The sequence below is a fragment of the Macaca mulatta genome, chromosome 7 (assembly GCF_049350105.2).
Source record: "Macaca mulatta isolate MMU2019108-1 chromosome 7, T2T-MMU8v2.0, whole genome shotgun sequence".
Classification (NCBI taxonomy): Eukaryota; Metazoa; Chordata; class Mammalia; order Primates; family Cercopithecidae; genus Macaca; species Macaca mulatta.
The window spans coordinates 6,539,338-6,555,820 of NC_133412.1; the positions used below are offsets into that span (position 1 = coordinate 6,539,338).

Sequence of the window (16,483 nt, forward strand, 5' to 3'; positions counted from 1 at the left end):
TTCTGTGGCCATCTGCTTAGTAGAGCTTTTTGCATGTATCTTCTAAGAATTGTACGTTTCGTACTTTAGAAATGTCAGTTGCTGCATTCCTAAAGTGTTTATTTGCACTATGAGCCTATAGACTGTCAGTTCCCTTTGGGTGGATTGTGGTTTAACTTGTAAATGAAATAAATCACTTAAACCACACCACTGTTGAGTGAAACACTGAAATCATATCCATAAGAAATAAGGAGAAGATATATTAGTTTTATAATTGGTATTTTAATTATTATATATGCAGGAAAGAACATAGGTGATTGACTATTGTTAATCTTACCACTGTGTGTTTAGAAAAGTAAGAAGCAGACAATTTTCACATCAAAGACAGCATCTGAGAAGTTTTGTTCTGTCTTATAAGCCTATGTCCCCAAAATATTTTAGTAGTGTTTCAGTAGTGTCATCTGTAGTTTTCAAGTTATTCATATTGTTACTGGTGAATCTTTGTCAGCAGTTCCTTTGAAATGCAAATCAACAAATTCCCAAAAATTACTGCTTTTTGAATTCTTCAATGTAAAAATCCTTAAAATAATGTCTGTCTCTTTAAAAGAAACTATGCAGTTATCATTTCTCTACAAATTAACCTAGTATAGTTTTCTGTTGGTTCCATTTTCCTTGTTTGTTAAATTTTTAGTAACTATTCTAATTGCAATCTCAATGATTATGTGGTAGAATGGGTTGTTGGAGCTACAAAAATTCCTAGCTACTTCAGAGACATTACATTTCAGACACATGGGACACTTTATATTACATTTTACTATGCTGTAATAACACGGCTTTCTTTTGGAATTCTGTTCAGTTTTTCAGATTGTAATCTCAGCTACATTTCAACAGATTGTTCTCAGATATGTCCTATTACCTTCTTTGTGTAATAAGTGCTTTATTGACCAAGAACAATGACAACACCACCTTTCGTTTTCTGGGAGCAGGAGAAAAGTTTTAAGCCAAAACTCTTAATTGTTTATCTCCTCCATGTGAGGTTTGAACTGGCAACCTTGTGAGTCTAGCTTACACACATTCCTTAAAAAGTTTGCTGTAGGCCTGGCACAGTTGCTTATCTGCTCCATGTGAGGTTTGAACTGGCAACCCTGTGAGTCATCTAGCTTACACACATTCCTTAAAAAGTCTGCCGTAGGCCCAGCACAGTGGCTCATACCTGTAGTCCCAGTGCTAGCTGACAATGTGCTAGCAGCCCTCACTCTCTGCGCTTCCTCGGCCTCAGCATCCACTCTGGAGGCGCTTGAGGAGCCCTTCAACCCGCCACAGGAGGCCCTCTCTGGGCTGGCTGAGGCCGGAGACCCCTCCCTCTGCTTGCCCGGAGGTGTGGAGGGAGAGGTGTGGGCGGGAACCGGGGCTGCGGGCTGTGCTCACGGGCCAGTGTGAGTTCCTGCAGGTGCTGGCGCGGGCTCCGTGGGACCTGCATACGGAGCTGCCGGGTCCCCGTGCAGTGCTGGCCTGCTGGGACTGCACTCAAATTCTCGTGGGGTTTGGCTGCCTCCTGGCGGGGCAGGGCTCGGGACCTGCAGCCTGCAGTGTCTGAGCTCCTCCCCCTGCCGTGGGCTCCAGCTTGGGCCCGAGCCTCCGCCACGGGTGCCGCCCCCTGCTCAGTGGCGCCCGGTCCCATCGACAGCCCAAGGGTTGAAGAGTGCAGGCTGCCACTGGGGACTGGCGGGCAGCTTCACCTGCAACCCTGTTGCAGGATCCATTGGGTGAAGTCAGCTGGCTTTCTGAACTGGATGGGGACTTGGAGAACTTTTATACCTAGCCAGAGGGTCATATGTGCCCCAATCAGCACTCTGTGTCTAGCTCAGGGTTTGTGAATACGCCAATGGGTACTCTGTATCTAGCTAACCTAGTGGAGACTCGGAGGACTAGCGCTCTGTGACTCTGTGGCTAGCTCAAGGTTTGTAAAGGCACGAATTGGTACTCTGTATCTAGCTAACTCTGTATCTAGCTGACTAGCACTCTGTGACTCTGTGTCCGGCTCAAGGATTGTAAGCCTACCAATCAGCACTCTGTCAAAATGGACCAATCAGCTCTCTTTAAAATGGACCCATCAGCTCTCTGTAAAATGGACCAGTCAGGAGGATGTGGGTGGGGCCAGATAAGGGAATAAAAGCAGGCTGCCCGAGGCAATCCCAGGAAATTCTCTTGGGTCTCTTTCTGCAATGTGGAATCCTTGTTATTTCACTCTTTGCAATAATACGTTTTGCTGCTGCTGACTCTTTGGGTGCAGGCCAGCTTTAAGAGCTGTAACACTCACTAGGCAGATCTACAGCTTAGCTCCTGACAGGGAGACCACCAACCCACCAGAAGGAAGAAGCTCCAAACACATCTGAAAGTCTGAAGAAACAAGCTTCGGACACCCCATTTTTAAGAACTGTAACACTCACCACCAGGGTCTGTGGCTTCATTCTTGAAGTAAGTGAGACCAAGAACCCACAAGTTCCAGACACATTTTGCTGTAGGCCAGGCACAGTGGCTCATACCTGTAGTCCTAGCAGTTTTGGGAGGCCAGGGTGGGGGGTCCGTTGAGTTCAGGAGTTTAAGAGCAGCCTGGGCAACTTGCCGAAACATGGTGGTTGGTCCAAGGGAAGGGGAAATTTTTCAAACCTGAGCTGTCCAAGCTCAGCATGGAGTGGAGTGGGCTGCTGAGTCAGGCTAGCAGAGGCAGCCAGGAACCATGCAAATCTGCAATCCCTTGTGCCAGGTCTGTCCCAGCAAGTGTCACTAAAAGGCAGCCCTGTGTGCTTCTGTCACTGTGGCAGCCTTGACAAGGAAGGGAGGAGACCCAGTGCTGAACTCCAAGCAGAGATGGGACTTTTCTCTCTGCATATATTCCCTCCCTTCCCAGCCTGCATTTGTAATAACACTGATTTATATTTGTATTATCAGACAAAAATGGTTGTAAGCAACTGTTACATACAATGTTAGCTCCTATTTAGATTTCTAACTGAACAATGTCTAAAGAGGTACTTAAACTGACATAAAACACAGATGATCTTATGACCAAATGTTTACTGCAAGAAAAAACTTCAAATTCCAAGAGGAGTCCATCCAAATACAGAAAGGACCAGTATTTTAAGAGAGATGTTATCTAAAGTGTGGCAATGTAGGAGCAGAGCAGGAAGAACCTTTAAGTCCAAAACTTACAACAAGTCAATTGCATAATGAGTTTCCTTGGTTCTTTCACAACAAGCTTTGGCATCTGTTTTCTCTACAATGGAGGTAACAACAGTAGCTATTTCAGAGCAGGAAAAGTCTTAGAGCAGTGCTGGAATATGATCTTGGCTATATAAAGTTTCGCTATTTCTATATTGTAACAAACGTACAGTGTATTTTTTAATCGGTAGTCAATAACAGATTTCTTTTGGAAAAGTAGCAGCCTCCTGTCCAGGGAACACCTGCAGTTCCCACTGAGTGAACATGGGTGTCTGCTAACCTTTGCCTCTATTTCTCTCAATAATATACTGTCAAGCTGTTCCTTGATTTAGCAGTTTTATTTACTTTCTTTTTCTTTTCCCCTTTCTGTTTTCGAGAGAGAGTCCCTCTCTGTCACCCAGTCTGGAGTGCAGCAGCACCATCATAGCTCCCTACCACCTAGATGGCTGGGCTCAAGCAATCCTCCTACATCAGCCTTCAGAGTAGCTGTGACTACCTGCGCAGCCCACTGGGCCCAGCTAATCTTTGTGGTTTTTGTTTGGTTTTTCCATTCTGGGTTTCACCTGGTGCGGTGGCTCATGCCTGCAATCCCAGCACCCCGGGAGGCCGAGGCGGGCGGATGACCCGAGGTCAGGAGTTTGAGATCAACCTGACCAACATGACGAAACCCCGTCTCCTCCAAAAAAGTAAAAAAATAAAAAATTAGCCAAGCATAGTGGCTCACACCTGCAATCCCAGCCACTTGGGAGACTGAGGCAGGAGGATCACTTAAACACAGGAGGTGGAGGTTTCAGTGAGCCAAGATCATCCCACTGCACTCCAGCCTGGGCAACAAGACTGAAACTACGTCTCAAAAAACAAACAAACAAACAAACAAACAAAAAAAACAGGTTTCGCCATGTTGCCCAGGCTGGCCTGGAACTCCCAGTCTCAAGTGATCCGCCACACTTGGCAGTCTAAAGTCCTGGGATTACAGTGTGAAAGTTAATTTTATGTGCCAACTTGTCTGGGCCACAGGTGCTCAGATTAAACATTGTTTCTAGGTGTGTTTGTGAGTGTTTCCAGATGACATTAGCCTTTGAGTCAGTGGATTCAGTAACGTAGATGGCCCCGTGGAGATGGGCATCATCCAACCTGGTGAGGGCTTGAGTAGAACAAAAGGAGGAAGGGGGAATTTGCCCCTTTCTTTCTGCCTCTGTGCGTGTGCTGGGAAATCTCATCTCATCTTCTCCTCCCCTGGGACTGGGATGGACACCATCAGCTCTCCTAGTTCTCAGGCCTTCTGAACTGGACAGAATTAAATCACCAGTTTTCCTTAGTCTTCCAGTTTCCAGATGACAGCTTCTTGCCTTCATAATCATGTAAGCCACGACCCCATAATAAATCTCCATTTTTAAAATTATTCTTTAAGTTCTAGGGTACATGTGCACAACGTGCAGGCTTGTTACATATGTATGCATGTGCCATGTTGCTGTGATACACCCGTTAACTTGTCATTTACATTAGGTATATTTCCTAATGCTACCCCTCCCCCCTCCACCCACCCCACAACAGGCCCCAGTGTGTGATGTTCCCCGTTGTGTGTCCAGGTGTTTTCATTGTTCAATTCCCACCTATGAGTGAGACCATGCTAGGTGTTTGGTTTTCTGTCCTTGCAATAGTGTGCTCAGAATGATGGTTTCCAGCTTCATCCATGTCCCTACAAAGGACATGAACTCATCCTTTTTTATGGCTGAATAGTATTCCATGGTTTGTGTGTGCCACATTTTCTTAATCCAATCTATCATCGATGGACATTTGGGTTGGTTCCAAGTCTTTGCTATTGTGAATATTGCCGCATAAATCTCTTTTTAAGAAAACGTGGCACATATACACCATGGAACACTATGAAGCTGTAAAAAGGAACAAAATCATGTCCTTTTCAGCAACATGGATGCAGTCGGAGGCCATGATCCTAAGGAAACTAACACAGAGACAGAAAACCAAATACTGCGTGTTCTCACTTATAAGTGGGAGCTAATCATTAAGTCCTAATTCTTAGAACCGGTAAATGTTACCTTATTTGGAAAAAGCATCTTTTCGGGTATGATTAAGTTAAGGATCTTTAGGAGAGATTATCCTGGTTTGTCTCAAGGGGCATTAAATCCTGGCACATGCTTCCTTAGGGAGATAAAGGAGATTTAACTTCAGACAGAAGAGAAGGAGGCCATGTGACCACGGAGGCAGAGCCCGGAGTGGTGGAGCTGCAAGCCAATGAATGCCAGCAGCCACCAGAAGCTGGAAAATCAAAGGATGGATTTTGCCTTAAGCGCCTGAGAGCACTGGCTCTGCTGATACCTAGATTTCAGCCCACTGGTACTGATTTTGGACTTCTGTTACCCAAAACTGTGAGAAAATAAATTTCTGTTGTTTTGAGTCACCAAATTTTTGGTAATTTGCTGTAACAGCCACAGGAAACTAATATACATGCCTACCTGGGTCCAGCTGTGTCCTGTGACTCCTGCTTTCCTGGGACAGGCAGGTTGCTCCATGCCTGCTGGCCTTCCTCCTGGGTGCTGGACGCTGCAGGTTGCTCCATGCCTGCTGGCCACCCTCCTTGGAACTGGACCCTGCAGGTTCCTCCATGCCTGCTGGCCATCCTCCTGGGTGCTGGACGCTGCAGGCTGCTCCATGCCCGTTGGCCATTCCCTTTGGTGCTGGACAGCGCTCACATTGTGAAATGCACTGGCCGTGTGGAAAACACCTGCAAATGTTGCCAGGAGAGGGGTTAGTTCTTTTGTTGGCAACCCTTGTTTATTGCTTCTGCCTTAAGCTCTGTGCCTCCACGATCCCTTCTCTCTGCCTTCATCGATGCCAGGAAGGCAGTCACCTTTTGCCTTGCTTTGCCTCTCAGCAAGTGGCATGTCTCCATGTCACTTTAAGCATCAAGCACACAGAGCCCAATAAGATGCTGAGAAGTGTCTACCTGCTGTTACAAGGTGGTGGAGACATTCTGAGCCAGTAAATCCAGGGCTCAGGAAAACAGCTACAGAAAACCTAAAGTTCAAAATGCTGAAGTAAAAAATGGGTGATGACAACAAAGGGAATCACAAGCCCCTTCTTTTAAAAATGTTAGGGTGATAGTCCGGGCGCGGTGGCTCACTCCTGTAATCCCAGCACTTTGGGAGGCCAAGGCAGGTGGATCCGGAGGTAAGGAGATCAAGACTATCCTGATGAACACGGTGAAACTCCGTCTCTACTAAAAATACAAAAGAATTAGCACGGCGTGGCGGCGGGTGCCTGTAGTTCCAGTTACTCGGGAGGCTGAGGCAGGAGAATGGCATGAACCTGGGTGGCGGAGCTTGCTGTGAGCGGAGATCATGCCACTGCACTCCAGCCTGGGCGACAGAGTGAGACTCTGCCGCCCCCCCCCAAAAAAAGAAATGCTGATAAGGCACAACATAAAATTTGCTGTATTAACCATTTGTAAGTATACAGTGCAGTAGTGTTAAGTATATACATGTTGTTGAATAACGAGTTGCTAGAACTTGCTGCTCTTGGAGAACTGAAACTATACCCACTACACAATTCCCCATTTCTCTATCCCCTGGCTTCTGGAAACAAGCATTCTATTTTCTGTTTCTATGAGTTTGACTAATGTCAAACTTAATGTAAGAGAAATCATACACTATTTGGTTTTGTGTGACTGGCTCATTTTAATTAGTATAATGTTTTCAAGGTTCATCTATGTTGTAGCATGTGATAGGACTTCTTTCTTTTTTAGGCTGATAATATTATAATATTCCATGGCATGGATAGATCACATTTATTTATGTATTTATTTATTTATTTATTTAGACAACCTTACTCTGTTGCCCAGGCTGGAGTGCAGTGGCATGATCATGGCTCACCGCAGTCTGAACCTCCCATTCTCAAGCGATCCTGCTGCGTCAGTCTCCTGAGTAGCTGGGACTATAGGCACATGACACCATCCCTGGATATTCATTTTTCTGTGTAACTGGTTGAGAAACAGAGAAGTAACAGTAAAGAAACTGTCTGAGAATAATCTGGTGACAGCAGAAGAGAATATGAGACACATTGTCCTCACAGAGCCTTGAAGAGTGTGACAGTAGTTGAGGGCCACACTGTTGTCTTATAGTGAAGTGAGGAGAACATACACTGGTTTGGTAGTCCTGGGGATGGAACGAGGAATGAAATATGAACCTCATTGGCGGCAGAATCAAAATGTCTTGGGTCTTGTAGTCAACAATTAAATGAGGAGGAGGAATTATTGACTGACTTAGGAAGAAGTAAAAACCGAGAAATACCAATAAAATACAAAGCTTGCAATTTTAGTCAGGGTAAAGATTAAACATTGTGTGATTGTAGACAGATTATTGAGCAGTTTTGTTCCATGTATTTTATATCCTGTATCTTCTAGGTATGACGCTATTTCTTTATGTCTTGACATAGCCAAACATTTTTTAAACTAACAGCTTTATTGTCATATGGTTTTTATATGATAAGCCTCCCTTTCAGGTGTACAGTTCAGTGGTTTTTAGTATATTTGGAGTTATGCAAACATTACCACTACCCAATTTCCAAACATTTTCATCTCCCTAGAAAGAAACCCCATACACATTAGCAGTCACACCCTATACCCATCTCCCACACTGTTGATCCCGGAAACCTCTGATCTAATTTCTATCTCTGTAGATTTGCCTATCCTGGACATTTCATATAAATGGAATCATACAAAATGTGCCATTTTCTGACTGGCTTTTCTTTACAGAGATTATAAATCAAATGCCAGAAGAGCCTAAGCTTAGGATAGTGTTTGTTGTACAACTTTGACAACTCAACTTTTTTTAAAGTTGAAATCTGACTGTGTCTGTATATGTAGCTTATTATCCTTAGGTGAACCTTACTTTGATTATTAAGAATTTTTTCCCTAGTATTATTGAACTGTTTCAATATTCAGCAGGAACCCTTCAGAGACAAAGAGCAGTAGGAATTTGGAACACATATTGACAAAATGAATGTAACTTAATACAGTAGTAGAGTCGACCACTTTTAGGTGTCGATGCTGCTGAAAGTGTATATTGAGGAAAAGTTTACTTATCCTACTTTTTGTGGAGGTGCTAGAAGTACTTCTGTCTTGTGTTATATTTCAAGAAACCTTTGCAGAGGTATTATGTGGTTGTACAAATGTACTTTCTTTTGACCTGAAAATGCAAAAACTTCCTTTCTTCCCACTTTCTGAGACTCTGCAACCTTAAAGGAAGAGTGGGATACTTTAAAGGAAAGGTGGTGGTGGCTGGGTAATGGGTAGCAATGTCTACTGTATACTTCCTTTCCCAAAACAAGTCCCTGTCTGCCGTCAGCATTTCCAAAATGTGAAGACCAAGTGTGGTGTTAACTCATTAACTAATGACTGGACTTTGAGTGGTTGTGGAAGCAAAATCTCAGTGAGTGCCTGGAGGTCCTAATTCTGTTAAATCAGTAAGTGTACATTCTTTACAATACTCTCTTAGCCCAGTGGCAGATTTAAGGAGTGGAAGATAGATTTCTGTGTTTCAGAAATCAAACACACAAAGAGTAAAAATTTTTAATCCCATGATTCTTTGCCCAAGTTTAATTTTTTGGAGCGTTTTTCTTTAGATTTTCTTTCCTTTCCATTAAACTGTTACTTCGAAAGGTATCAGGGTTTGGGCAAAGCAAGTGGGAAAGACACTGGCTTGGATTCTCCAGGATAAGGGAGTGAGGAGGACTTCTTTCCCTCATTTTATTATTGAATAATGTCACGATAACAATTATTAAGGTGAATGAATGGTCTACAGTAGAAGTTTTTAGATGCCTTCTCTACAGAGTAATTTGATTTAGTCAGTGCAAGGATGCCTTTGCTTAGCTGGAATGGAAGATGTGCAGGCTGGAGTGGTCTTGGCAACTCTTCCAGGGGGAAATGCAGCATTTGGAAGGGTAGGAAGGAGAAGGAATCTCAGGCAAGGGAAAGGTGGGCAGAGACCCGGTGGACAGAACAGGTTGTGGTGGACTTCGTGTCCACATAGACCTAATCAGTGGTGTTAGCTTTTGTGTCTTCAAAATTACCACAGTTTGTGTTCTAAAACTGTCATCCCCTTGATTTTATTTTAGGCATGCTATCTGTGTATTTTGAAATTTAAAATAACAGTAAAGGAGAAATGAAATTATTTTGTTTGAGAAAAAGTTATGGTTAAAACATCTTGATCTAAATAATTTTCTACGGGGAGATTTGGTACATCCCCAGAAGCTGTCTTGGGTTCAGAAAACAGTCTTCAGACATAGAAAGGACTTGAGAAGTCCCGCATGGTCTGAACCATTTGATTCTCACAACAGAATAAGTAAAAACAGTTTTAACCATGAAACCATGCAGATGTTCATATTCTGGATAGGGTAAGGTCAATGCCATTGTCAGAGGAAAAACTTTTGGCCATCACAGGATGGGAAAGAAAGTTGAGTTGTAAAGAATACTCCAGGCCGGGCGCGGTGGCTCAAGCCTGTAATCCCAGCACTTTGGGAGGCCGAGACGGGTGGATCATGAGGTCAGGAGATCGAGACCATCCTGGCTAACACAGTGAAACCCCGTCTCTACTAAAAAATGCAAAAAAACTAGCCGGGCGAGGTGGCGGGCGCCTGTAGTCCCAGCTACTCGGGAGGCTGAGGCAGGAGAATGGCCTGAACCCGGGAGGCGGAGCTTGCAGTGAGCTGAGATCCAGCCACTGCACTCCACCAAGGGGGACAGAGTGAGACTCCGTCTCAAAAAAAAAAAAAAAAAAAAAAGAATACTCCAATGCCATTTAAGGGAACATGTTCTTCTGCCCCTATTCTTTGGAACATTTAGGGCTAATTTCTTAGTTTTTGACATCACAAAAATTTCAAACTATTTTGTTCCAGGAGCCATTTCAAACAATTGACTACAATTTCAGAGCAATTACATGAGAGTAATACCAATAGAATTTTTAAGTTACCCATAGTCCTGTATCTCTAACAATTATGTTCATGCTTGCATGTTCTCTTTTCATCTTTACTGTGTGCATACTTTCTTAGTAATGACGTGTAGACATTTTTTAAGCAGGAATAATTCTCGAGATAATTTTGTATGTTTTCTTTTTTCTTTTTAAGGTGTGTATTGGGTGGAGGAGCATTATGCATGAAACTTCTCACAAAACAGGTGATTATTTTCTTATAATACCCAATTTTCACCCTCAATAGAGTGTTTTGATTATGTAAGTTAGATTGTAAGTAGAAGGTTCTCTTAAAGAAATTTTAGTGTTTTTTTTTCATAACTCCTACTTTCAAGGATGAAAAAGGTAAACCAGAAAAATGAGATTGTACTTGGTGCTGAATCTATGCCAGGATAGGCATTAAGAGTGACCATTATTTAAGGTTCTAATTTGCTCGTGTTGGGCACTTAGAAAATTGGTTTGTTGCTTTTTGTGAGATACTAGAAATGTTCCAATTTTACTTTTCCCCCTTGACTCCAGACTTTAAACACCGATCTGCTGCTGTTGAGGCATATGCCATTTTGTTAGGCCTTCTCAAGTGGGAATCAGGAATGCTGCTGTGTTCTAGAGATGTTTTGTTCTTCCTATAGGGATGAAGCAGTGCCTACTCGATAATTGGTCATTGTTCAAAGAAATGCCTCCTGACTCAAAGGCAAAGCCAGAGTGCAGCTTGGAGCAAAGAGTACTTCTCTTAAGAATTTTACATAAACCATAAGATATATTTTGTATTACTTTGTGAGCCTTCTTCCTGTCTTGATTTAATTCTTTTTGAGATAATTCATTTCATTCATTTGGTTTGTTTTCTTCTTGTTGCAAAGACGATCTATAGAAAATACAGAAGTATAGGAAAATTGAAGATACTAACTGATAATCACTTAATGATTTAGTACCTGCTTGTTTAGTCTTTGTTATATTTACTGTAGGCAAACATGGCTACAGTTGTAAATTTATTATTGGTATGTATACCTAGTAAGTTAAAAGTTATATGTACTTTGAAGTTTTGCAAAATTGAGTTCATATTATGGAATTAATTCCTGATGAACTTTTACGTGCTAGGCACTAGTCTTTTTATTTATGGATTGATTTTTACTTTTTTTCCCCCTCTGTGCCTATGCTTACCAAGTCTTTTTAATTTTTACTTTTTATTAATTCTTTCAATCCTCTTAATAACTTAAGAAGAGGGTATTACTAATATTTGCATCTTGTAGATGAGGTAACTGAAGGTAGGTAACTTATTCAAGGTCACAGGCAGCAGAGCAAAGATTAAAACCAGACAGTCTGGCTGCCCAAGGCCCAACCGAGAGGAGCTGAGAGCACGCCATGGGACAGAAGGATGTTGTTCAGGCCGGTTTTCTGTTCAGTTAACATGAAATGCAGGCTGTAACCTTAATTCTAGGACATTACCGAGAAAGCCTTCCAAAGCCATAGCTTTTTTACCATGACCATGACTTTTAGCAATAATTTTTGGTTTAAAGGCAACATGGTGCTCTAAGAAGCTTCTGTTCACTTTTACAGAGGGACTGATTGTTGAGCTAAATAGAAATGCTGGAGCACACAGCCTTCAGGGCAGCTTCGGACCTATTTCTGTGGTCAGGAAAGACACCTGTCTTTCCTTGCTGCCCACAGCCTCCAGTTATTCACCTTCAGAATTTCCTAGTCTGTGATCACATTCAGATGAGAGATCTGTTTTGTTTTTTTCCAGGGTAGGAGGAAGGGAGTCACCAACAATACTAAGCAGTCTAGTCTCCTGTGTATAAATGAGGAAGTTTGGGGAGGCAAATTTGAAAACCTTGTGTAATCCTGAGATTTTTCTAGAGAATCTAAGAGAATGTCAGCATTATGCATGGTGGTAAAGTGGGCTTATGTTAGTTGTATCCACAGCTCTCATCAAAAGCAGACACCGACACTTTTTGAGGGAAGTTTTCTCTAACTGAAGCCTATAGGTTGCCAAAGATTAAAAGCAGGCAACTATGAATTCAGATAAATAATAACATTCAAGTAGTCAACCCAACATGTTTGATAATTGTTAAAAATAATGAATAACATATTTCCCAAAGACTGTAGTTTTTGGAATTATCAGATACAGAACACAAACTTCAAATATTAAAATTGTGGGAAAATAGTTACATGTGAAATCTAATATATATATATAAATATATACAAATTCATTCATAAAATTAAGCAAGCAGTAAGACCACCAGAAATGATGAGGAAGACCTGAAAGGAAAATGGATGAAATAGAACTTACAGAAATAAAATACATAGCTGGGTATGGTGACACACACACCTGAAATCCCAGCACTTTTTGGGAGGCTGAGGTGGGAGGATGGCATGAACCCAGGAGTTGGAGACAAGCCTGGGCAACATGCTAAGAACTCATTTCTACAAAAAATACCCCACCACCACCACCAAAAAAAAAAATTAGCTGGGTGTTGGGCACCTGCCTATAATCCCAGCTACTCAGGAGGCTGAGGCGGGAGGATCACTTGAGCCCAGGAGGCCAAGGCTGCAGGTTCGTACCACTGCACTCTAGCCTGGGTGACAGAGTGAGACACTCTCTCTGAATACAATAAAATTAAAAATGTAATTGTTGAAATAAGAGACTCAGTGGATGGATTAGACATGAGAAGAAATAATTAATTGGTTAGATGATTCTCTGAAAAAAGTAAGTCAGTATGTTACACAGGGAGACATGAGGATAGTTGATAGGGCAGAAGTTGGTGGGCTTGGCAGGGACAGGGAGATCAGAATGAGGTCTAAAATATGTGTTAGTGAAATCCGTGGAGGACGTATTAAAATAATATTAGAAAGTGAGAGAAATAGAAGTTCCTTGTTTTGTTTTGTTTGTTTGTTTTGAGATAGAGTCTTGCACTGTAGCCTAGGCTAGAGTGCAGTGGAATGACCTTGGCTCACTACAAGCTCTGCCTCCTGGGTTCACGCCATTCTCCTGCCTCATCCTCCCAAGTAGCTGGGACTACAGGCACCCACTACCATGCCCGGCTAATTGTTTGTACTTTTAGTAGAGATGGGTTTTCACCGTGTTAGCCAGGATGGTCTCAATCTCCTGACCTCCTGATCCGCCTGCCTCAGGCTCCCAAAGTGCTGGAATTACAGGCATGAGACACCGCCCCTGGCCCAAAAGCTTTGGTTTTTACAGATATTAAACATGTCTTTTGTTTAAGAAAAAAAAAATCTTAACAATAACATAGAAGAATAAGAGAAACATTTTTCCAAATGAGAGAAACCATTGTGATTATTTTATCTTATTGGAATGTTGAATAATATAGTCTGCTTCATTAACCATCAAGCATGCTATGGATTTTCCATTTTTATATGATCTGTATCTCAGTTAACGTAATACTGGTAATTTTTGTGCTGTATGAAAAATATAGGCCAAAATCATAGACCTTGAATAGAAGCTGGGTCATGAAGATAACTCTGGAGGAACAGATACATACACAAAAACTGAAAAACACACATATAAAGTACACACACATATATTTTTTAAAGTTTTAAAGCTTTTAAAGCAAAAGCCAGCCCCTCCCCTCTCCCAGAGTGGGTGGCCTCTTCCCGTCTTAGACTGGGTGGGGACAGCGGTTGCGTGGGCAGATTTCCCTGTGAGCCACAGGTCCCTCTGGCCATGTTGCTGTCTGGCCACACCCCCTTTCCCTTTCATCTTTCTCATTGACCAATGGGCTTGGAGCATTAAGGCCACACCCCTATTCCGCATTCTACTGGGGCCCTGGTTACGCCTCCTCTGGCTCAGTCGCACAGCAACCTGGTTGGTGACTGGAGGTGTTGATCAGTGCTCGCTGGGATTTTGCTGATGTGGCCCCAACCCCGCCTCCCTCCCCACCCTGCCATGGCAGGAGAAATTCGAGAGAGCAAATTGGCAGCAGCCAAGAAAAAGGTAAAAACACACTAGGTCATGGCCCCCCAACCCAGTCACAGATGCCCTCCGACGACAAGACTCCTGCCAGAGTCCATACCACTTCTGAGGCACACCAGACTGGGTCCCCCACCCCAGTGCCTCTGGGCTACCCCCACCAAAGTTTTGTCAGTCAGCCCCACCCCTTCAGCAAGCAGCCCTGTCCCTGCCCTCGGCAGTCACCCCAGGGTGACTTTGGGCAGGTGACTCCTGAGGCTCCCCACTCCATTAATGGGCCCTCATCTCCTGCTGCCCCAAGCTTGACCTCCCTTGGCTCTTTGGGCTCCCGTGTCCAAGAACCTGGGTCCCCCAGCCCCAGGCCCCACCCTTGCCAGTCATCCCTGGGTGACTTTGGGACTACGGGACTTTGGGACGCTGGTGACTCCTGGGGCTTCCTGCTGCAGACTCTGCCCTCCACTCCTGCTACCTCAAGGTCACCCTCCCTGGGCTCTTTGCACTGGCGTCTCTAAGGACCTGGGTCCCAACCCTGTGTTTCCCTCCTCCATTGTGGAGCAGTGACTCGGACACACTACTGATGTGGTCCCTCCCCCCGACCTGGAGGAGTAGAATGTGGTGATGTCACAATCCACCTAGAAACTGTCATTACTGGAAGACCGGCCTTTGATCTTATGACCCAGTCCCCTAAGCATTCTCACCCCATTTCTGGTTCCTCTGGTCATAGCGCAAATTTCCAGCTGCAAGGGGAATGGAGACTATGGGACCTAGGAGGAAGAGGTTCCAGGCTGCCTCACTCCCTTAACATCGACATTGACAGTGGGAAAAGCCTACACTTCCCCCGTGAGCGCAAAACATTGACAGTATCTCTGGGTGGCAATGGGAGAATTGGTTTTGTTTTGGTTTTCTCCCAGCTTTCTACTTTCCAGAGAGATTTTAACAATTTTTTCTGAGTTCTCCACCTCATATTCTATTTCTCCATGGTTCTGGGACCAGACTGCCCTTCAGTCAGTGGTCTCTGAAGTGAGATTTGCTCATCTTCTGAGGAATAGATCTCGGGAAACTGAACTTGACAGCTTGAATCTTCCTCATATTACCTCATCCTGCAGTACTTTGAGTGCCACAGGATAAATATGGGACATCTTTCTGAAGCATCAGGTTCCCTTGATTCTCTTGAGATCAAGAGAAAAGACATTAATGTACTTAGGGATGACAGTCACATAGGTTTCTAAGAGTATACCAGACTTCTCTCTGAAATGAGGTTTGGGTTGTCCTCTTTCTGATAAATTCCCCGATTTAACAGAAAGGCTGCCTTCTGCCATGAGGACACATTGATATAAAAGTTTGAGAGGTGGCCAGGCACGGGGGCTCAAGCCTGTAATCCTTGCACTTTGGGAGGCCGAGACGGGCGGATCACGAGGTCAGGAGATCGAGACCATCCTGGCTAACACGGTGAAACCCCGTCTCTACTAAGAAATACAAAAAACTAGCCGGGCGAGGTGGCGGGCGCCTGCTGTAGTCCCAGCTACTAGGGAGGCAGGAGAATGGCGTAAACCCGGGAGGCGGAGCTTGCAGTGAGCTGAGATCCGGCCACTGCACTACAGCCTGGGTGACAGAGCGAGACTCCATCTCAAAAAAAAAAAAAAAAAAAAGTTTGAGAGGTACTGGTGCACTTCTTCACACTAACAGATGTGTGAGGATGTATGACTAAACCACATGGCAACCAGTTCCTGCCTACTTAATGTTTAGTTTTCTACCTCTGCCTCTGGTTTTGGTCCCTGGCAGCTGCTGATCCTTGGCAAAACCCCAGAGCTTGGAGTCAGAAGACTGAGTTTTAAAGTTCCAGTATCGCCTTTTTCTTTTCTTCTTCTTTTTTTTTTCCCTATCCATATCAATCCCTCTCAGTCACTAAATGATTGTGACAACACCTTGTACAGTTGTTGGTGTCATTAAATCAGATGGTGTATAGAGTATTTTGTAAAAACTGTAAGGAGGATGTGGCTGTAGGGGCTGATGGTTCCCATGAGTATTACTGCTCTTCTTTCCCACAGTTAAAAGAATACTGGCAGAGAAACAGCCCTGGTGGTCCAGCAGGAGCGAAGAAGAACGGGAAAACAAATGGCAGTGTCCCTGAGACAGCCACTTCTGGTGGTTGTCACTCACCTGGGGATGTGAGTCTTGGCTGACCACGCTCCTGGGGACAAGGGGCACAAGGGGCAGTAGAGGGTAATAGTTAAGATTGTGGATAGACTGTTGGGTACTGGTTCAGAATTCTGGGTTTGAATCCTGCCTCTCCATCTGTTAGGGATATGATTTGGGGCAAGTTGCTTGAGCTCTTTGGGCCTCTCTTTGCACATCTGTATAATAGAGGTGGTATTAT

General features: G+C 43.8%; 1 long non-coding RNA gene across 1 annotated transcript; it reads left to right on the top strand.

Moving 5' to 3' along the window:
• Window positions 1–2,144: 2,144 nt before the first annotated feature.
• LOC114679306 (uncharacterized) lies at window positions 2,145–16,274 on the top strand. The gene is made up of 3 exons (XR_013395470.1): window positions 2,145–2,457; window positions 10,339–10,387; window positions 16,155–16,274. It is a non-coding gene; the product is annotated as an uncharacterized LOC114679306 (long non-coding RNA).
• The last annotated feature ends 209 nt before the right edge of the window (window positions 16,275–16,483 follow it).